Consider the following 23986-nt stretch of genomic DNA (forward strand, 5'->3'; position numbering starts at 1 on the left):
GAACAGATTGTGGGCGATAGTGTGTGTGGAGGGGGGGAGGGAGAGAGAAAGTGGCAAAATAAAACTAAAACTGCGCTAAAAATAAATAGCAATTTTATAGCGTAAAGGCAACGGAAATTTTACATTATGTATTTATAATTTCAGGCATTTTTGCTTTTGTTTGTGTGTTTTTGTGCGCAGCTTTCGACTGTCTGTCTGTTTTGTGCTGTGGTCGCCGCGTTGTCTATTGATTCGCCGCGCTCGGTCAGCGGCTATCGCTGTTGGATGTACATATGTACTCATGAATGTGTGTGTGTGTGTGTGTGTGTTGTTGGCGTCGCCCATCGACTCGAGTCGTTTAATTCGTGAGTTATTTCTGTGTGTACTTTCCATGTTCATTAAAGTGTTTTGCTAAATTTATAGCATAGAGTAGAAAGATAAACAAAATTACTAGAGAGGCGAATTATTGCAGTGAGTATTATGAAAAATTATAGATTATTAAGTAAGTGTTTTATAAAATTGTCACGAGGAAGCTCATATGAACACTTAAATAAACGAAAGACGGATGTTTTTCTTTGGTTAAAGACGATTAAAATTGCTCGCCAAGACCAGAAAAGTTTATCGATAAATTCAACAGACTCGATGTTGGAACATAACCTTTGAATAAAAAGTCTTAAATGTTTTACCTGAAAAATCTATACTATACCACTATAGCAGATATCTGTCATACGAACTGAACCATCGGCATCAAGTCCTGGTATATGAAACTTTTTTTATTGAGAAGTTTTCTTCACAAAATTTGGCACGAATTATTTTCCAAGCTATTGCTACAATTTGCTGAGAAATGGTTCAGATCAGACCACTATATCATATAGCTGTCACACAAACGGAACGATCGAAATCAAATGCTTGTATGGAAAACTCTTTTATCTCAACAGATATCGTTACACAATTTTGTCTAAATTAATATCCAAAGTATCGCAATAATCTCCGAAAAAATTGTTCTCATCGAGCCACTAAAGCTTATAGCTGTCATACAAGGTGAACGATCAAGGTCCAGTTCTTGCATGGAAAACTTTTTATTTGAAGAGATATTTGCACGAAATTTGGTACACATTATTTTCCAAGGCAGTGGTATAATCGCTCAAGAAATTGTCCAAATCGAACAATTATAGCATATAGCCACCATACAAGGTCAACGATTAAGGTCAAATCCTTGTATGGAAAACTTTTTTAGTTGAAGAGATATTTGCACGAAATTTTCTACACATAAATTTCCAAGGCTGTGGTATAATCCCTGAAGAAATTGTTCAGATCGGAGCACTATAGCGTATAGCTGCCGTACAAACTGAACCATCGCAATCAAGTCCTTGCATGGAAAACTTTTTATTTGAAGAGATATTTACACAAAATTTTGTGCACATTATTTTCCAAGGCAGTGGTATAATCGCTCAAGAAATTGTTCAGACCGGAGCACTATAGCGTATAGCTGCCGTACAAACTGAACCATCGCAATCAAGTCCTTGTATAAGAAACTTTTTTATTTGAAAAGATATCCTCACAAAATTTGGCATAGAATAAAATTCTAAGTATTGCTATAATCTCCAAAGAATTTGTTTACATCGGACAACTATAGCATATAGCTGCGACACAAGTTGAACGTTCAAAATCAAGTTCTTGTATGGAAACTTTTTTATTTGTGAAGTATATTCTAGCTTCGATACAAATGAAGTTTTTATTTCATTTCATTTCACAAATTTATGCACCATTATTTTTCTTTGTGCCTACAAATTAACCTTTTCCGAATTCAAATTGAATAAATTACTTTCGTGTTTAATAAAATTTATTGCGTGTCCATGTGTATCTATTTATAAACTCCCCTTCGATTTAGTTGCCTTGCGAAAAAATGTCTGACGTATGTTGAGAGCAATCAAATATTTAATTTAAATCGACACCTGCTTTGAACTGACCTTGCCCTATACAATATGGACGAATAATGGAATTTCTATAAATATACACACATGAATATGTATGTTTGCGTGAGTGTTCTGGTGGCCAGACACGCAAAACTAACAGTTTACACAATACGTAGAAAACTACATATACACATACATACATATAGTAGGTATATGCTTATGTGTATGTACATATGTGCATGTATATAGATTTGTTCATAAGTGGGTTGGGTGCTTGTAGCTGGAGTAGATATTTTAAGCCTTTTTCGTTTACACAAATTTTTCAGCCTTTCACCATCTTTTCGTTTTTATTATTTTTTTTTTTTACTAAAAATCAATATTATTGCTCCAGCACATTTCCTGTTAGTTTTTGTTTGACCATCTAAACTATTTAAAAATATATTTTTTTTTGACTTCTATATGTAACGTGAATACATATGAAATTCATCAAAATTTGCCAGCTATCAATATACATATGTATGCATGTATGTGATAGTCTAGTCGTAAAGGAAATTATCGTGAAAATTTAATGTCGTCAAGAAAAAAAGCTAAAAAAATGGAAAGGGTTTCTTTATATATTATTGTACATAATAATATATTATATACCTTTTCAACTGAAAATCCTTTAGCCTACCATAGTAAGTATTAATTATTAAAGCCATTTTGAAACGATTTCCCAATCTTTCCGCTGGTAAACGCTGTACACGTCAAACGCTTGAGTTGCACAAATATTGAAGCGAAGTGCTTGGTAAAACCTAAAATTATATGATGTAGCATCAAATACTGATTCCCACTGACCTAATAAATAGCAACAAATGTGTCAGCGATACGTACAGGCTACGTAAATGGAGGTACTCTTTAACTAGATGTATTTTCCCTACTTTTATTGGTGGTGATAGCTGAGTGAAATACTACTTCAGCTCAATGGAGAAAAGGAGTGAAAGCAGTAGCATATGCAATCAACCTTCACAAACAGTGACATTATGGAATTAAAGCTTCGAAAATTATATCGAAAAAGGGACTATGTGTAACTCCAAGTAAAACCAAAATATCTAAAACCAAAATACCTCTGTGATATGACAATTGCTATGTCCCCCACGGCAAAACACTTAGGGGTTGAAGTCGATACCAAGCTGTATGGGAAAATTAACACTGATAAACGAACGTTTTATGGCCTATAACACTTGAAAAGGTCACTAAGCAGAAACTGTGGCTTTAAACTAAATAGTCATGTATGTAGATGTATACGACCGGCATTGGAATAAATCTGACATATGGAGCACTGTTGATCACCAAGCATTAAAAAAAACAATATATTTACAGGAAAGAAAACGGAATACAAAGGATAAACTGTGCAGGAGTTAACGGTCCTATCAAATAATGTCCAACTAATGCGTATAATATGCTCCTGCACTGCTCATAAACGAAAATAGCATTGTTTTCTGTTATAAGATTAAAGGAATTAGGCGCTTGGAAACGAAATGATTAAAGAAAAGCGTTGTCCTGAAGAAGAAAATCTAAGTAAATCACACTACATCCTCCCACGATTAGATTTCACTGGTCACTTTAAGGCGAGGTTACACTCCAGACGTGAATAGTGAAAAGGTTTAATAGTTAAGGCGTATAATACCTCTATCTTTACCAGTGGCGTTTCTGACGACGCCACAGTTTCATTTCAGTGCAGTCAACAATGGCTGGAAGGCTTTAAGCTCACTGGCAGGTTAACTTCAATTGTCCATAATTTGCGTTGTCGTTCAGAGACACATTTTCGGCAAAGAAAAAGCAGACGAGTTAGCCTAACTGAAAGCATCTTTAGATAAATCCGTGGCGGAGTTCATACTATGCCCGCTGGGAACAGTCAAAAGAGAGCTATCTGGCCGAAGGCTAGAACAAAGGACTTAGTAAATGGGTATGGAAAATCTTAGTATATACAGATTTACAGCTATAAAACGGGGTACTTGCGTTTTCAAGCGTGGTAATCCTGGAAAGCCTAATCGTTCTGTGAAAACCCTTTGAGCAGGGTTGTATTTTTCGAAACCTTCCAATGGTAAAGTGGATTTCTACACTAATTCTAAGGGTATAAGGGAACGGAAAATGCAAAAAAAAATTTAAAACAGATTACCCTACTGACCCCTTACCTAACGCAATATAATCTAACCTAACCTAACCCAATGACACCCAGTTCACTTACTAACAAACAACCCATTCAGAGTGTATATATTTTAATTACTCGAGCTTGTGCGTAGATGCCAGATGAACTCGTTGATTGGCATACAATTTCAAATGAATATTATTATTGCCAGCATTGCAGTTTTTTTGACAGTTACATTCACAATTTCATAGGAATTGCAAACAGGCGGCAGACCGTCTGATATCCAAAAGCGTCAACGTTAACTCTATACAATTATAAACGTTTACAATTGTATGGGTAATAAATATATACGCACGGGTATGTGTGTGGGTGCGTATTTACAGTGCATTTCTGTTTTCAACAGCCAAGCATACGAATCAAATTCGAAACGGCACAAACTTGCAAAACCGAAATCAAATCAAATTAAATTTCAACCGCAACCAACAATGTAAATAACAACAAACAAACGAATGCAACAACAGCAATACATTTTATATAGAGACGCGCCACAACACAATACAACTTCACAGAGGCACAGCCAGCGGTAACGGGCAGCAACTAACGGATAACGTTGGGTGGCACGGTACAAGTTGGAAGGTCGCAAATTTCCCGTTATCTAAAATGCACACATTTTTAAAGGCAGTGAAAATGCTGTTAACGGTAATTTCACAGACGAGGGTGGCACTACGTACAGAGTAAGAGACAGAAGGGAAGGGAGAGGGGTGCAAATGTGAAAGTTGTTGAAGGCTGAAAATTTATGCTAAACAAAGTAAATTGGCCTTGGTCAGGTCGATTGGGCTGTGGCCAAAAACCAAACACAAAAAAAATAAAAATTTAATTATTCAATGATGAAATTACATGAATTAAAAGTTGCAGATGCAGCGAAGTAAAATAAACAAAAAACGGCTGCTGATTTCAAAGTCACGTCACTAATTAATTGTAGCAGACAATGAAAAATTTCATGAAAATTCGTACACACGTATACATTCAAATTTAATAGATAATTTTGTAGAAAAACAATATTAGTATTATGAGAATTGTTCTATATTAAATATAAATATGGTAATAATTCGGTGTAAATGTTCTTCTTTTGTCCATTTGTCATCCCTCTCTCTCTTTCATCTCTCTCACCGTATCTATCTCTTTCTCTCTTTCCATCTTTTTTCTCGTTTAAACGCTCTCAGTAAGTAGATGGTTTGAAAGCATTATTCAGTACATACTGATAATAAACTAAGTATATATTTAGGATTATATTGGGGTAGCTACAAAAGAGACCTGTAGATCTGCAATGTTCTAAATTTAGCATTAAGCTTGTGAGGCACCGAAAATATACAATGAACCAGTAGGCTGTTTTTCTTAAGAGTATGAAACTGTGTCAAGGAAGGGAGAGATTTACCAAACTTTATGTATTTTACTTTGGTAGGAGAGAGATTTATAAATTTCCATAAGAAAACTATATGGCACATCTGAAGTAATATTCCCTCTCAAGCGCACTATACTTGCCCTTAAACGCTGCTTAGAAAAACTTTTCAAAATGCAACAATTTATCGCACATATATACATATGTATATTCATAGCGGCATATACGCGTTTATTGCAATACAACTTCCTCTTTGCATATTTATTTTGTAATATTTCCCGTATTTTAAAAGCACCCTGATATTTTAATAAAATAGGGAAAAGTACACTTTATCGCAAGCACCGCTGCAGTCAGGCAAACTTTATTTTATTTATACTGCCGGCAGCCGCAATCAAAAGGGTGGCGCCAACACAAAAACAAAACCAAATAGAAAGGAGTGGTGTTCAAGTGGAAATATAGGGCAAACCATAACGTTTGACAAAGAGCGGCAAATAAACAATAAACGTTCCACACCGCCTCTTGTTGGTTAACGACAAGCGTTGCATGAAGCCTACTGTGAGCTGGGCAGGACTTTGAAAAGGACCACACTTTCTGGTTAATGGTCTAGAATTGTTTGTTGATGGGTATGGTGCTATAGAAAATTAGGAATGATGCATGGACAAGCGCTGCTTGAATGCAACAAGCGTTACCAATATAAATAGACTCTGTAAATATATGAGAAATATTGTTCTGTATGAGTGAGACGAAAGTTATGACCGATAACTAAGCATTTGGGCGGCGACTTTATTGGCTGACGATGCGACAAATATTTATGATTCGTCGGTTGAAAAATTTAGAATATTAATAGAATTTAATAGTACTAAATTACAAATATAACATATTTTTTAATTCTTTATGCAAAAGCGGGATAGCTAACTGACTAAGATTTGTTTGAAGAGGCTGTGACTCAATTTATTAAATTTTTTTTATAATGTAAGAAGGCGATGTAGACTAGATAGAAGTCCAGGAAATGAAACTTCAAACGTCACAAAAAATATTATTGATCCTAAAGTAGACGTTAAACTAAAGATAAAAACCGAAATTTTCTTCGAAAAGTTTTTATATATCAAGCAATTGGTACTCACAATAGACTTGGGCGCTCTTCGCCACATCATCAAATATATAAAATAAAAGAATACATTTTATAAATTCTTCGAAGTAATTGCTCACTAATAGCAGTCTTCGATTCGTCAAGCATTAGAGAGTAGCAAATCGAACAAACTCAACCAGCTACTGAAAGAGAAATGGTAGCACTTGCGTTAATGGACTAATGGACTTGGCGGAAAAGTTCTGCACCAAAAAACCAAATCGGTCTGGCCGCTGTAAATACAATATACTTGTATGTATATATGCATACTGCACAAAATTCAATTCGCATTGTTGCCAATTTTACAAGGGATATTTTTTTAACAACAGAGCAGAGAAATTACACGTCGAAGACGGTTAAAACTAAAACATTTTTTTTGAAAGAGGTTCATATATTTCAAACAAATGTCTCTATACATGACACTATAATTGAGTTTATTTTAAAAGAGTGTGAGAAAGTTGGCGTACAATAACCGACGTAATAGAGCACTGGACTGGATAACCTTAGCCGTTCCCACTACACTCGGGTCTACGTAACCGGAACGAACACGGATTTTTTATCTGGTCAAGTACTGTCAACTCGGCGAAATTCTGCCGCTACGACAACAACATCACTGTACTTATTTTCTACAATTTTGATTACCATGCTTAACTGATTGAGTTCTAAATCTCTGAAGGATTTGCCATTGTAGCTGCATAGAATTAAAATTCTAAAGATTTTGGGTTGCGGGGAATAAATATCATCTATTTTTGGATTATTGCTCAGGTTAACCTTTACAAATTCTATATTTTACTGAACGTTTTGTGTCTTTTGTCGAATAGTCATTAGCGGGAAGATATATGTATATGCGTACTCGTCCCTCAGTTTTTGAGATTTCAAGACAAAATTTTGCTCACGTCCTTTTCACCTTAAGAAGTTACTTATTTGTCTTAACCGCCGATATCAAACCATTATAGCATATAGCTGTCATAAAACTGAATAATCAAAATCATGTTTTTGTATGGAAAACTTTTTTACTTAAAGAGATATCTTCCCGAAATTTGACACAGATTAATGTTTAAGGCAGTGATATAATCCCTGAGGAAATTATTCAGATCGAATCACTATAGCATATAGCTGTCATACAAAGTGAACGATCAAAATCATGTCCTTGTATGGAAAATGTTTTTATTTGAAGAGATATTTTCACGATATTTTGTAGAGATTATTTTATAAGGCAGTAGTATTAACCCTGAAAAATTTTTTTATATCGGACCACTGTAGCATATAGCCGTCATACAAACTAATTGATCATGGTCATGGCCTTGTATGAAAAACTTTTTCATTTGAGAAGATATCTTTGCAAAATTTAGCACATATTATTTTCCAAGGCAGTGCTATAATCTCTGAAAAAATTGTTCAGATCGAACCACTATAGCATATAGCTGACAAACAAGCTGTCGGATCAAAAATCAAGTAATGTTAAGAACAACTGTTCTCTGTTGGCTGCAATCGAATTTAACGTTTTTTCTTGTTTTTGTATTCTTTTTCACTCCACTAAAGTAGTGTCAAAATACAAGTCCCTCTCAACGATATCAAACGTACTAAATTCGCTTGGCAAACCGGACACTTGACAAAAAGTTAACCAAAACTTCCACAACTCAAATAGTTTGGATTTCAACTTAAGCTGCAACTCCGTAAATTACGCTTTCCAACATATATTAAGCATTTCGACTTGTCACTTTTTGCTGATGCCATCCTGCCAGCGATTGCGCTTAATGTTTTAACTTCAGCCATCAGCGGACCATAACTTATGGCTTCCTTAATGCAGCCAGAACAACGTAGACAAGTGTCGCCTTTGCAGTGATTGCTAGTAATTAAGCAAAATTAAAATATCTTCCAAAACTATAAATGTATGTATATATAGAGATATACATATATAATCAAGCAAAGAATGCTAATTTATGTTTGGTTGCGCGTTGAGCTCGAAAGACGTCCATCTTAAGCTCCTTTTTACCAACAAACCATGCAAGCTCGCTTGGGAAACTGCAAAGTGCACTTTCCGCTGCCATTGCTGCAATATTAATTTTAATAAGTTCCGTAATTTTTCGTCACAAAATTCTTTCGCACATCCGCGCTCTTGTTTACCCGTCATCATAGTCTCACTTTTTTTATTTCCTACGTATTTTCTGCGCTTGTATGCAAGCGCATTCAGCACCTCACTTCCACTTCATCGCTTTTGCTAGCAATTCAGCTTGTCAACACTAACAAGGAAAATTGAAATTTCATTTTCGTTTTGCCCACATTTTCCATAGAAAATTACAATTCAAACAATTCGCCAGCCCCTAACCCCTACACCGCTTTCCACCCGCATTTTTTTTGCTCTATTTTTTATACGCTGGTTCTATTTGCCACTTTTACTTGCCACACACAATGGCTGTGCTGTCACTTAAACAATGATTTTTACTAACTGAAAGTTGTGTCATCCTGCCGCCAACAACAATGCGCAGGAAATGTGTCCTGTCTGTGTGATTGCCACCATGCCGCCTCTTCATTTATAACACTTAAGCGCTGTGTTCGTAACACGCTTCCCACGCTCCCTCGCTCGCCTATACTTGCTTTCTCTCTCACACACTCCTTATTTCCATTTTTACGCTCTCTTCTACATTTATGCAGCATCAATATTCACTTCGTCGCAAGCAGCTTTTTAATCAAAATGCAATTTCTAAGAATCTTCCGAAGAAAATTTGCTGAAAATCATCAAATAAATGGCGCGTTGGGGTAACTGGCCGGCAGTGTGGGGTCTATAAAATGGCGTAAACGCTTGTTTGTACATTGCGGTTGAGCAGTCGACCACTTGTGGTTTTGCTTTTGTGCACGGTCATCTACGACAACGCCATTGCAGGGGTCACATGATAAATAAGGGGTGAGTCAAAGTGCATGGAAATTGTTTTCTTCAATAAAAAAAGAGAATGAAAAGCCATGAAAACTTTCTTCATTGGCGTATGATCTCAAATATAAATTGCACGTCGTTGAGTCGTTGAGGGGAAATATATAAATTTACCGTTATGTGCGTTAAATTAACTCGTATATTCGTGAAAGTAGAAAATGTGTGTTGATATTCGGTCGAATTTGGGGAAGTCATTTCATCTGTGTGTGTAAATATTTGGTGAAATTTTCCGATGATAATTAGTTTAGTTAAGTAGTTGGGGTGTATTAAGAATAGCACATTTAAAACTGAACAGTTATTGGTCAAAAATTCAGAAAAACCAATAAGAAAGCAGCGAGGCTCTTGAAAGCGCTTTGGGTTTTACATAAAGTCCTTTAGTTGGCTCAAGATTGCATAGCATTATCTTTAAGTCAGCAGTTTCTAGGGATTACAGCGAGGATCTGAAAAAGATCATGTAATCTGGAAACTTTTTTCTAAAAACCAATAATTTTTATCTTGCTTCCGCCAAAAGACCATCATACACGAAATACTACGTTCCACTAGTGATCGCCTAGTATATATGAGGTAGTCGAAAAAGTCTTTTCGTATTTCTAATGAAACTTCAACTTATATTTTTTATATTTATAATGAACTTTAATTAACCAAGTAATGTATGTACCATTTTGGTCCACCAGTTTTTGCCATTTTTCCGTTGGAGACATTATTCCATCAGTGTAATACTTTTCTGGTTTCTCGACGAAAAACGGCGACAATTAATTTTTTTTAACTTCACTCCATTGAGGGAGTTCTGCATTGGCCGAAAAAAATGATAGTCCGATGATACAAGGTCAGGGCTATATGGTGGATGCATCAAAGCTTCCCAACCAGTGATCCTGATGGACGACGAACCCCTTTCTGTTCATCAGTTCTGGCCGTTTTTTTCGATTGCTTGCTTCGATCTCATCAGTTGTTGACAGTAAAATGTAGAATTAATCGTTCAACCAGGCTGGATCAGCTCATAGTGGATGATTCCTTTCCAATCCCACCAAACACTGAGCATAACTTTCGAGACGTCAATCCTAGCTTTGCGACCATTTGTTGAGTTTCGTTACGCTTGCACCATGATCTCTTTCGCACATTATTGCCATATTTGATCCACTTTTCATCTCCTGTTACCATTCGATTTCATTTCGTTTCAGCAAAGAACCGCAGATGTTAATTCGGTCCATGAAATTTTTCAGAGATAATTCATGTGGTACCCAAACATCGAGCTTTTTTTATAGCCAGCCTTTTTTAAATGCTTTTCAAAATCGCTTGATGATGAATGTTAAGTTCCTTACCGATGTCATGGCTGCTTATGTGACAATCCTGGTCAATATTTTCCATAATTTCATCGCCTTTTTCAACGATCGACCAGAGCGAGTTGCATATTTCACATCGAAATACACTGACCGCATTTGAATACAAAATAAACATCGAAAAAACCGCTGTTGAAGCCTAAAGGTGAGAGCAAGCTTTGTGGAGTTCTGTGGTTCTGTAATTGACAGCGCTCTTTGGTGGAGACACGGAACTGCTCACTGAAATCTCTTAATCATTAATAGTATAGAAAACAAGCAAAGAAAACTGGGGACCCTATCGCCCTATAGCTAAACGTCCACATATTTTGAAAAAGATATAAACAATTTTTGAAGTAAATTCCGAAGAGATGATGCAATCATCGTATAGATTAATGATATTAAAAATGAGCTAGTCTTAATTGTTTACGAAAAAATTTTGTTAAACTTCCCTTTCACTTTGTGACTTCTGTTCTGTCATTTTCATTTCCTCAAACACCCTTCTTGAAGTCAAAAAACGTGTTCAAACCAATTACTGCGAACACTTAAAATCCAATATAGGCACATAAACACACACACAAACACTACGTAAACCCAATTTGCAGTCCTTACCAGCCCCTTCTCGTACTTTAGTTGCAGCAAAGCATCAATTGCCGCAATGGCCACTTCATAACTCTTTAGGCTGTCAACGACAATGCTCACAAAGAAATGGAAAAACAAAAAAAAACTGAAATATGAAGCCTACCTGCCTATCAACTGCGCTGTCGAAAGCTTTATTTACAAATACTGTTGGCAAGACTGATAGTCGCTCTCTCTCGCACTGGAGAACACCCTAGATGCTAATCACAAGTGCAAAGTTCAGTCCCATCGAACGGTAAACACAATGATCGAAAATAAATTGGGAAACCCAGAATGCCGGTACGACAACAACAATACGAAAAAATACTACAAAAAGTGCATGATGAAAATGGCACGAAATAACTCTCAGTCAATCAAGTGTACCGAGATAATTGGTGAAGTGAAATGTGAGCGTCAGAAAATATTTGTACTCCAACAAAAGAAGAGAAAGAGTGAAGAACAGCGAATCAACATTGCACCAAAAAACAGATTTGAAAAAGGGGGAAAAAATGCGTACAAGTGCCCAAAAAAATCTTGAACGAAAATAAGCAAGCAAAGAAAGTCAAAACATAACACAAAAACAAACAATAAAACTAGGCCGACAACAGACATGATAACTGCAAAAGAAAGAAATAGAAATGTGTTGAAAACAATCTTCCAGAAAAAAGTGTTAACAAAAAGCGTCAACAAATTAAATTCGATACATTCCAAATATTTAAGATTTGGGCAAAAAACTGTTGCATGTGTGCTGTTGTTATTTTCAAACCCCATTAAGAAAGATTGAGTTTCAGACGCAAAGTTTGTTTGGATTAAATATGATGGATTTTTTGCAACACAACTGATGGTAAAACAAATTAGTACCGGCTTTTACTAAAAACATTAAAAAGTTATCAAAATACATCAGTGCTTTTTTAAAAGTAATAAATTTAAGAACATTAAAGTTATAAATGAGACAATCGAAAAAATAATCATTACTAAGTAATAATCAACAATCCATTAAAATAATCATCACTAAGTAATAATTAGAATATTTTAAGTGCATCAAAATTAAAAATTAGGTAATCGTAAAAGTAATTTTTTCTAAGTAATCATTACATTTTTAAGAGTGAATTACAATAAAGTTTTAAATGGGTCGATCTATAAAAGTAATTATTACTAAGTAATTATTACTACTTTTTCAAGAGTAATTTAAGTACATCAAAAATAAATGAGAGAATCAATAAATCTAATAATTATTAAATAATCATTACTCTATAGGAGAAATTTAAGTACACCAAAGTTATAAATGTGATAATCGATAAAGTAATCATTACTAAGTAATAATTCATAATCGATTTTTTAAAAGTAATTTGAGTACATCGAAGTTATAAATTAGGCAATCGTAAAAGTAATCATTACTAAGTAATCATTACATTTTTAAGGGTAATTTAATTACACCAAAGTTACAAATGAGTCCATCTATAAAAGTAATTGTAACCAAGTAATCATTACTTTTTTAAGAGTGTTTAAGTACATCAAAAAAAGTGAGAGAATCAAAAGTAATTATTACTAAGTATGCAATCATTACTTTTTTAGAGAAATTTAAATACATGAAAATAATGACTTTGTAATCATTACATTTTAAAAATAATTTAAATAATTCAAAGCTATAAATGTGGCCTATCAAAGGAGAGACAGATAGAGAGAGAATGTAAAAAAAAGCTCACTTTTCAAAATCAAGTGAAAATCTCATGGGATTAATACATATGTAATACTTTCTAAGATTAGTAGAAAAAAGAACAATGTCAAAAAGGTCGATAGCTTCGAATAATTTGTGGTTGCCTTGAAAAAATTCTGTATTCCCGTATCTGTTGATAAAAAATATCCGAGTGATCTTCTAAAAAGCCTTTGCCATTGACGACTGTGGTTAGCTGTAACCGGAACAACTAAATAAGCTTTAAATGACAGTAGTAAGCTTTCCACACTTTGGTGTTATGATAGCCTACATTTTTGACTAATGCTACCTTCTAACAGAGCCGTCCAAAAAACAACCGCGCTTTTTCTATTGGATTTTGGGATAACAAATTATTGCCTTTTGTGGTGTTTCGAATATAATTCCACGATACTCTGGGTAATGATTGAGCGACGATTTTTCGGAGTTTAGAAGCTAGTAACACGGTACTTAGGATAATGTTAAGAGAAGATTATATTTAAGCGTTTATTTTGTCGTAGAGATTTGTAAAAACCGAGTAAGTTTGGAGACCATTCCTGATGAAATATTGCTTCGGTATTCAACATAGTTTTCTTTGAAGGTAGTGTAAACTTTTTTGGAGAATAAATGAAGTGAGATTAATTTCGAAATAGAATTATTTTGCTGAGTTTCTGTTGCTCATTGTTCTGCCAGGACTTATATGCTTTCTTCTTCTTTATTGGCCGAAAAGAGTAGGATGTTGTCATATGTAGAAGTTCATGGAAGTGAGAAAAATTCTCTGATCGCCAACAGAAATAAACAGAGTAGATCTTTGAGTCTACTTGCTACCTTTTAAGCCTAGCCGTTTTTTTGAATAGAAAAGTAGTTTGAAAACTTCCAATACCAACAGCTTCCTAATAGCGCCCCATTGTTCTGCGTGCCATCTACCGTTGTTAAGCAAGTTGTCAAACAAATTATGTCTACAAATCTACAAATTACTTCCATAAAATATGTCAAGTAATTTATGTCTTCCGTAAATATATGAGCGCCATTTTTTCTCACTTCAATTTCCAATATTTCTTTACAATGTCACACCTTTTGTGTTGTACGAAATTTTTTATTGCTTCCAAATCGGCTGCGCCAAATCGCCGCTTCGTACTAACTGTTATTTATATTACCAAATTTATTACCTTTGCTGTATTGACTTTATGTGTAAACTCGTTCTCCCTTCCTCTCTCCCTCCCCTCTCACCTTCTCTGCTCCGCTCTTTCGTCCCCTCCCACACACTCACACCAAAGCGCTCCGGCTCTGCATATTGAATGCTCTTTTATTGCAAGTCTTTTTGTGAAAATTTTATGAAGTCTATTCTTTAGAATTCTGTTTGCGCCGTAAGGCTTCTAGCTGTCGCGGTTCTTTATACTTTTGCATTCATGAATTCAATTCAACTGCGATTGTTTGTTTGCTTGTGTTGGTTGGATTTTCAGCACTTAGTCCTCAAGTTTTTTATTCTAATTTTAATCAATATCACCTCAGCGTGTCCTTGAAGCTGTAACCAAGTAGACACATATACACCTGCAGCTGTCCTTTTGGCTTGCCATCCGTGCAAAACAAATTCGATTTTTATTGGCCCATTTCCACGACGCTGACGGAAGTTTAATGTTTGTTTAAATGGCTACACGCGACGGAAGTAAGAAACTTATTTTTATTTCTTTCGCAATAAATTGCAGCAAATAGAATTCCGTTCGTTTTATCTGTTCGATTTAATAATAGTACTAAAACCATGCGGAAAAGTTTGACAAGAAACGGAAGGTGTCATGAAGTTGAGTTAGGTTAGACTGGTCCCTCAGATTGGCGGTGAATCACACTTAGATTTTTTATGTACAGTCTTTTGTGATGCCAGACGGAAAACTCCTGTAGTTGGAGGTCAACAATGGGCAAAACGAAACTCTAAACCCATCACAAATTTGCTCAGGTGTCATGAGATTTATGTTCACCTAAATTCTAGAATTTTATAAAAAGTCTGATGCAATAGAAAATTTACACCCGGATTTTAAACCATTTCTGGTTTACAGTTCCGGTTTAGGAACAGGATTTCCTAACAGAAAATGCAGAACCGTGATTGGAATCCCCCACAACTAAGGAAAGGCTAGCCTTATTGAGGGCACCGAGCTCACTGGATATCTTACGTTCGATATTGGGGCCAAAGATCTTGCGGCAGCGCATAAAACAATGGTAGATCAGCGATAGCCAAATTCCTGCGAAGCCCAGCTATTCAGCAGTAAAACATATGAAGAGAAGGTAGTACAGATCCGTTCTCTTTCTACTGATAGCAGCGCTAGAACACCCTCTCTTGCCCGCTCATCAGCTTTACAGCTGCCTGAGATTCCGCCGTAGCCTCGTACTAATACTAGTCTTATCACAAAGTGACTCCCATAGACACGAACCTTCTTTCCATGGATTTTTAATCAACTTTTCGATTTAAAATACCATAAAAAAATTATAAACAATAATTGTTTCATAAAATTCAGATTTTTAAGCTTATCAGTTCTCTATTACTCTATTCTTTTGTTATCAGCACACTTTTGTTGTGTTATTTTCGGTGCTCCGCGAAAATGTGCTAATTTTAAATTACTTTGACCCGGAAACAAATTCAAAGCTGCAAACTAATGAAAAGCGGGGAAAAACACTATCTAAAACAAAAACAAAAATTAAACTCTAACGCCAAACAACAGACTAGAAATTTAAAACAGAAAACGAAATCAACTGCTGCAAGTATGGGCAAGCTGCATATGACAAAAAAATCTAACAACAATAACAAAAACGCAACAACAATAATAAAAACAAAAACACCACAACAACAATAAGAAATGCTGGCATAGACCATGAGCGCTGCTAAAAATAGACGTCAACACGCCCAAAGTTAAACAACCAAAGTCAAATGCGGCAGCTGGTGTGGCAGCAACGGACCAACTAACAGCCAACAGCATTAAGTTGCAGCAATATTATTGTGCCCATGGCTACATGCATACTCACATAGGATCGCACAACATATAACCATGGCAATGGCACTGAGAATTTGGCTGTGCGCGCTATTTTTTGGCAACGGCTCAACAGCTGCCACGGCGTTGGCGTCACCAGACGTGCAGGCGGCGTTTGCTGGTTGTCGTTGATTTTGCTGCTGGCGGGTGTATGTGTGATTGTGTGTCTGCACTGTCAATTGCTTATGTGTGTGGGTGCGCTTTTAATGAAGCGCCGGAAAAATGTGTGCCTCAAAAATGTGGGGCCTTGAAGGCTGGCAACTTTTTTGGCTTCCTGCAACCTCGACCGATAGTGGCGTTGTTGATGTTACTCCGACGCTCCGTATCTGTGGCGCTGATTATATTTGTTTCTCTTTGGCTTACATTGTGTTTGCTTCACTCTCATTGCAATGGCCGTGGCACTCTTTTTGGTTATTTTTTTTTGCGTTAGACCCGCACAATTTGCGGTAATGAATAAAGTTTTTAGTCAGAGAATGGAGAAGAAGCAGAATGTGCTTAGCGTTTTCATTTAATTTTCCATTTTTACCGAGTTCTTTGCATTTTTATTCGCAACAAACTTTCAGCGCAAAACTGTTTCTTGCATTAAATCCCTCCTTTTCTTATTTCAAAGCGCTTAAGTCTAATTTTTAACTTTAAAAGAGGTTTAAGAAATAAAACACTAATGAAATTGTTGGTTCGGGACCAGAGGCTAATGACAAAAGTATTGTATAAGAATATGTATGTCAGCTATATGCTATAGCGGTACGATCTGAATAGCTTGTCTGGAGATTGTTGATTGTTGATACAAATTAATTATATAAAAGTACTTTCCATCCAAGGACATTATTTTTATTGTAGCTATGTAAAAGCTAGACTCGTACGATATCGGAGGTTCCGACAAAAGAGCAGCTCTTTGGAGAGAAACGAAGATCAAAACGATTTCTGCCCCACCAGTTTGGTGGTGCACCTGATAGTGTGAGCTCTCAAGTCTTTATGTCTTGATCTCACAGCTGATGTCCGGTGAGATTCTCAATCTTACAGCATAGACGCCGATACGGCAATGGCCTTTCAGAATCCCCAGAACCAAGGAGAGGATAGTCTTACTGAGAGCAATGAGCTCACTGTATCTCTTACGATCGATATTAGGCAGCACATGAACCGATTGTAGATCAGCGCTTGCCAAATTCCTGCGAAGCCCAGCTATTCAGCAGTAAAACATACGAGGAGAAGGTAGCATCGTTCCGTTCCCATTCTACTGAAAGCAGAGCTAAAGTATCCTTCCTTGCCAGCTCAACTAAGCTTTACAACTGCCTGCGATTCCGCTGTGTCCTGGCACCAATACTAGTCATATCACAAAACAAGAAAAAACGTTAACTTCGACTGCACCGAAGCTAATATACCCTTCACAGGTGCATTTCTTTTAGTAACTATGTGCTATAGTATTCCGATCTGAAGAATTTCCGATTCCGATTCCGACAAATGAGTAGCTTCTTGAAGAGAAAATGACGTTTGCAAAGCGATATCTTAAAAGCTGAGGGACTAGGTCGTATATATACAGACGGACGATCCCTAATATTTTACTGCATCCTCAGGTTGCAGGCAGCTGCTCCCCATCCGCAGCAGTTGTGCCTCCTGAATCTTGTATTTTTTAGTAAATGAAACCATTTCAGTTTAATTTGTGTTAATGGCGAGGCCACTTACGGCCGACCACTTCTTCATTGCAAATAAGTTCACATTAGTCAGCATGACAACTAAAATCTTTCAAACAACATTCAGTAGGCGAAACGAATATTAATATTTACGCTTGAACTTCAGCATCACCTATCTTGTCATTACGTATGCATGAAAATTGAATTATATTTTTTGATATGCGGTTGTGTCAAGCAGCGCTCAGCCACTTGAGCGCCACTGACATGTCATTATACATTTTTTTGTGTCCTACAACTGTCAAACTAAAGAAATATTCTACGCAAGCTTTCCTTCAATTCCATACAAACAACAATACATAAAAATATTCGATTATTGAAAATGCAGGCACTCCACGTTAATCTCACATTTCGCGGCAAATATTTGCATTTTGACAACCTATCAATTTGTCGCTGACAACTAGTCGCTAAAGTCACATATGTATGTCAAGCAGGCTGTTGACACACGTCTTACGCACACAAATGAGAAGTGCAAATTGCCAAAGCGCATGTGGAGGACGTGCCAAGAAAAAGGATTGCAATGACAGTTAGTTATGGAGAGCGCAAAGAGCACAAGCGCGTGAGAAAAAATTCACTTTAAAATCTGTCATGATTTGTGAATTTATGCGCCTTTTTGCACGTCACATGTCATCTTCGTATTTGCATTAAATGTGCATGTCACATTTCATTTAAATGCTTGAGTGTGTGTTGAAGAGCAAAAAGCCAACATTTCTCCCGTTTGACAAATACTTTTGCCGCTGTGAAAGGGCGTATCACTTTCACTATCAATGCCAGCAATAGCCAATCATTGTCACTATAAATGTCACTGTCATCACACGCAGATGTGTCTATGCAATTGTTGTTTCTCTCTCTCTCTCTTTTATACTCATACATAAATGTTATTTTGACATGTGATAATTAATGGCTATGAATTTGAATGCAGTTTTTTTGTAGAAAAAAAAATTGAATGGCAAATAAAAATAAGCGAAATTTCTCAAAGCAATTTTCTAAAAAAAATATATATTTTCAAACGAAAATAGCTACCGAGAGGGAGAGAATGAAGTCCATTTGCTAAATCAGGCATTCATGGTTAGTTCTAGAACCTGAAGAGGCGGTCGATGCGTTATTCCTGTTTTGAAGATGCCTCAATCAGGATGGCAAAAGTGCTTCAAAAGTGTATAGGTCTTAATGGTAAATTTGCAAAACAATAAAGCTTTTTTCACATTCGTTTCTGTTCTCTAATCCCAAAATATAAAAGACAACCGTGAAAGTGACTGCTAGGTCACCGAAACAGTTATCAGTTTCTTAATAAATTTATCTTTTAAAACTGTCTGCCAGTTTTTGCATCGGAGCGTTTTCACTGTAGAATTTCTCTGTGCCAAAAAGGGGTGACCGCAATTTTCTTTAGTTTTTATTAAATCAAACTCAGAACTAAACTTAGCTCCCATGTCAAATACCTGGTTCTTAACAACGCAAGATTTGCTTAACAAATTGGCAAAAGTCGTCGAATCGCTTCAGTCGATGTGTGAAAGCTAACATTGTTTGTGCTGAAGAATGATCTATTTTTGGCTGTTGGTTTTCCTCATTTCTTTCGGGTTCATACCCGTAAGTCCATGTTTCATCATCTGTCACTGTTTTATTGACCTGTTCCGAAGCACCGCTATCATATTTTGTAACATTTCTCTCGACCAATCGACAAGGGCCTTTTTCGCTTTTGACAAATTATGTGGGATCCAACGTGAACAAATTTTAACAGTCAAATATTCATGCAATATTGTTGCACTCTCTAACTCACGATAGGCCACATGACGATCTTGCAATATCAGTTTTCTTACAGCATCAATAATTTCCAGAACAATAATTGATTTAGGTTGACCTTCACGAAATTCAGGTAAATACAGGTGCTTGATGACGATGGTCTGTTACTCGGTTAAGCCACGTCGAAATTTTAAAAAATAACCGCACGAAAATATTGGCGACTTAATTTTGTTTTTTGGTCGAGATGATTATTTTAAGTTACTGTAAACAGCGCAAACAAACAAAACTTTACGATAAAGTTATGAGTTGCCGGATTACAACATTAGGGTTGCCAAATCCGGTAATATAAAAGGCAACCTCGCAATTCACCTTGGTGTTTCGGAGCTTCCTATGAAAATTATATTCACGAAACCATATTAAATCCAAATACGAGTAGTTATCCGACGAATTTCGAATTCATGTCTTTAGAACAATTTTATCAATGCATTTATCGAAGTAGAACCGAAAATCTTTGGAACCTAAGATTTGAACTTACAAAAATATTAACGCGAAGTGATTAGGTTTCACAGAGATTTTATACAAGAGCCAAATAGGATAGTCTTCAGCGGCGAAACGTTACATTAGCGAATAATGTACAAACATTGAAGAGGTGAAAATGAGTTTCGCTTCATTCATCGCTTCGAACATAAGACTACAAGAGTAGGGAACAACTGTGAAGGCATTGAATAGTGCTATTTGAAAATTATAACGCTTCAAGGCTCTACGGTCTTAACGCAGAGAACCCTTTAAGCCGTAACTCAAATAAGTGAATAAAGCACCTTAAAGAACAGCCTAACAACAAAAACTCTAAACAAATAAAAACCACGCATTTCGAAAAAGACAAGCAGGAAGGAGTATAACACAATATAAGTAAGTAGTATGAAGGGAAGCATATCAAGAGGCACTAAAGCCGCATATTGGCAACCATTCAACATGAGCTAGGAAGCATTGACGCCACGTTGCACGCATTGCAAACATTAAATGTTGCAAAGACATCTTCGTAAAAGGCAGACTCGCACGCACACTTATTACTTAGCTTCAGTCAATACTCCTCTATATAGAATGTATATATTTACACAAGTAAATAGTTACCTACAATCTATGCAACTGTATATTGTGATTGTCAATTGTTGTGCGTCGCATTTGTCAATTGATTGGAAAAATTGTTTATTGTCGCTATTTGCATTTGACGCTGCAGGAGTGTATGCTTGACGCTCCCGGCATGCTAACAAAAGGCAGGATGTGAGCGCAATACCTGGTAGAGAATTATTCAAGCAGAAATGTTTCTTGTAGCAGTAACAACTAGTTGCATGGTTGTCAAATTGGAACTCACTCACTTATTTATTTATATTTATTTATATTTAATAGGTTGCAATTTACTGGGTATTTTGATTTGTACTAGGAGATGAGTACAATAGACCTAAATTCACGGTACGTTCGTTTATTAAGATATGAGAGGAGTTCATAGTGGGATTTCATTAAGAAAAGAACCACTCAATCTCTTAAAAGTCTCGAGATTCGTTCTTAACAGATATAGATAAAGATCTCTTATTTGTGTAGTATCCCGCCAATCGTTTTCCTACAAGGCATAACGCTAATATTATACAGAAACTTAATAGTGCCATTTCCGAGCAATATACATACATATGTGGGTATGTTTCAGTGTTGATTGTAAATAATGAGAGGATTCGTACTCACCTGATTTCTAATGATTACAGTTTCTATTGAATCCCTTGTGTCTATTTAGCAATAAAAGAGCAAGTAATCCTTTGTTGAGCTTTTGCTGTAAATATATATGAAAAGAAAACATATTTCAATGCATGGAAATGATATTTTGTAATAAATAACAATATTGTTTAAAAATGTGTTCACCCTTTTTTTTTTTAAGTAATGAACTCGTCGACATGACAAACATAATTTCCAATAGCGTAATGCCTTTTTAAGCGTAATTTATAAAAATAATATAAAAAGTAGCGATGATTGTCAACACATAAAAATAGTAATATAGATTATTTTGAATAATGGTTTGGACCTCTGCTTCGTTAATGAGCCAAGACGCACACCAAAATATTGTATATATTAATAGTATAAACATTTGTATTTCAAACAAAAATGGTTTGAAACAGTATTCAATAATAAAGTTATTCTTCTTTATTGGCGTAGATACCGCTTGCGCGGTTCTTTTCATTGGGGGTGTTTATCATTGGCAGGTCGCACAACCCTGTGGTGGGTTCTCACTTTAGCTCACCTTCAAATGGGTGAAAAAATTTTTAAGCTACCCAGAGGATACTTAGTCTAAAGCCGAAAGTCGTGATCTGCTTGTGTCATAAGCAAAAGGATCGTTTCTGGCCACTCCCAAGTAAATAACCCTCATAGAACTTTTCTCCCTTGCGTGAGCTTCTACACATGGCAACAGCAAAAACTAACTTAAGTTACCATAATAAAGTGCTCTGCAATAAATAATCTCAGTGTTAAAGTATGATTTTCACCCTTTTGAGCATACTCAAGATAGTAAACACGATCAGCTTTGTATTGCTTTAAAAGAAATGATCCCAACGCTATGACATTACATAATTTCTAATGGTATATTACTTATTTTTAGACAAATTTATAAACATTTTATATTAAATAAAGACGATTCTGTACTCACAAAAAGAGTAATTTTAACTTTGATATCTGTAATTTTAACTATTATGAACAATGGTTTGGCACTCTGCTTCGGCAATAAGCCAAGACACATACCATGACATTGACGGAGTAAATAATCATAGAAAAATTTGTATTTCAAATAAATATTGTTTTAAACAGAATTCTACACTAAAATTAGTCTATTAATATTATCAACAGCAAAGACTAACTATGAGAAATAATTCGCATTGGAATAAAGGAAATTGTTCACACAGCTTTCTCTTTGATATCAGCGTGCTACTTCCCGGTATCTTGATCAATATCAAAATCAGGAATATATAAGTTAAATATAATTTTTTATTATCTTTATATATAAGAAAGAGTTATATTATATAATATCTTTCTATATCAAATCCATATATTTTTCGTTTTAGGTAAATTTATATTCAAACTTAACAATCCAGTCTAACGAATTTACTCATATTTGGTAAGTTTTTTGATTGAAATATAATTTTAACTATATATGAAATAATGATAAAAAAATTAGAAAAAAGAGAGTACCGAGTATATTAAGCTACTCGTACAATTATTAAAACAAAATCTATAAATGCTCTCAGGACTTTTTAATAACAATTAGAGGTCTTCCTCTTCCTCTGCTTCCTTCGACGGCTACTGTGTCAAATACTGGAGAAAGCAGAACTAACGGCGGGGATTTTGAGGTCATCTCCTGGTGTTATGTTTTCACTGCCGTTCAGCAGGCTGGAGAGGTGTTCTCTCCATAATTTCAGTATATTCTCGGCATCAGTCACTAGATCACCTGTGGGGGTTCTACAAGAGTATGCTCCGGTCTTGAAACCATCTGTTAGTCGCCGCATCTTTTCGTGTTGTGGTCGACTGTAACGTTGCGAGGTAGACAGTCTGTGTTTATCTTGACTTGCAAGTGGATACTACGCGGTAAATTGAAATTAGGACCCATACCAAGCCTATTTAGAGCGCAATACAACTCTGTATTCACTATACACTCCGTTGAGACAGTAAAAGCAACGCTGCAAATAGTTTTCACCTCTTCTACTCACATATATGTAACTCACTCATTCGCGGTAAATTCGCCACTTCAAAAAGTTATCCAATAAATGATGGTCAACAAAACAAAAAAGGAAATCTAAATTTTTTTACGCTCCGAGAGAGAAAAAGTGTGTGAAAATAACCAACGTATTTGATATGCTGCAAGTTCGTGCTGCATTTTAAGCAAGCGTTGCATGCAACAATGAAGCATGACGAAGTGGTTAATTTGCACTTTCCGCTAAATTTGTCAGGATGAAACAGAAGACGAAGACAACGCGCAGAGCAGCACCGGAAATGAATAAGGCGTTGAAGCAAAAACAATGCGAAAGTGAGAAGGCAGCGGAAATTTAGCGACCAAAAGTTTAAACAAATGCGGAAATGCAAAAAAAACAACGAAAGAGAGATAATAAGAAGAGGATTGCAGTTACAAAAAACCAAAAATACAAAAAAGCAAAACAAAAAATAAACAAAATTGCGGGCACAAAAAGTTTCATTCGAAAAAGTTTATGCAGTAAAGCTAAGAACAAAATGAGAGAGAGAGAGCAGTATGAGCGCGAGATAGCGGACTGACAATTGAAATTGACACGTGGAAAAGTAGCACAGGCCAAAAGTGAGGCTTTAGAGAATAGGTGTGTGAGAGACTTAAAGTGACTGTGAAGGGATAAAAGAGCTGCGAAAAAGTGCAAGCGGGTTAAACCGAGCACAAAGCACGAC

The 23986-nt window shown here is 35.8% G+C and overlaps 1 protein-coding gene and 1 long non-coding RNA gene across 3 annotated transcripts in view; one reads left to right on the forward strand and one right to left on the reverse strand.

The window, feature by feature from the left end:
* Nucleotides 1-23986, forward strand: part of LOC120777342 (flocculation protein FLO11) — a 273730-nt gene that overhangs the window by 194457 nt on the left and 55287 nt on the right. The window lies entirely within an intron of this gene.
* The window catches only part of LOC120777344, a 174891-nt gene that overhangs the window by 77818 nt on the left and 73087 nt on the right, over nucleotides 1-23986 (reverse strand). The window contains exon 3 of the long non-coding RNA XR_005705509.1: nucleotides 21278-21362. This is a non-coding gene — a long non-coding RNA (uncharacterized LOC120777344). The remainder of the gene's footprint in view (nucleotides 1-21277; nucleotides 21363-23986) is intronic.

The sequence above is a fragment of the Bactrocera tryoni genome, chromosome 5, assembly GCF_016617805.1.
Source record: "Bactrocera tryoni isolate S06 chromosome 5, CSIRO_BtryS06_freeze2, whole genome shotgun sequence".
NCBI classification, from domain to species: domain Eukaryota; kingdom Metazoa; phylum Arthropoda; class Insecta; order Diptera; family Tephritidae; genus Bactrocera; species Bactrocera tryoni.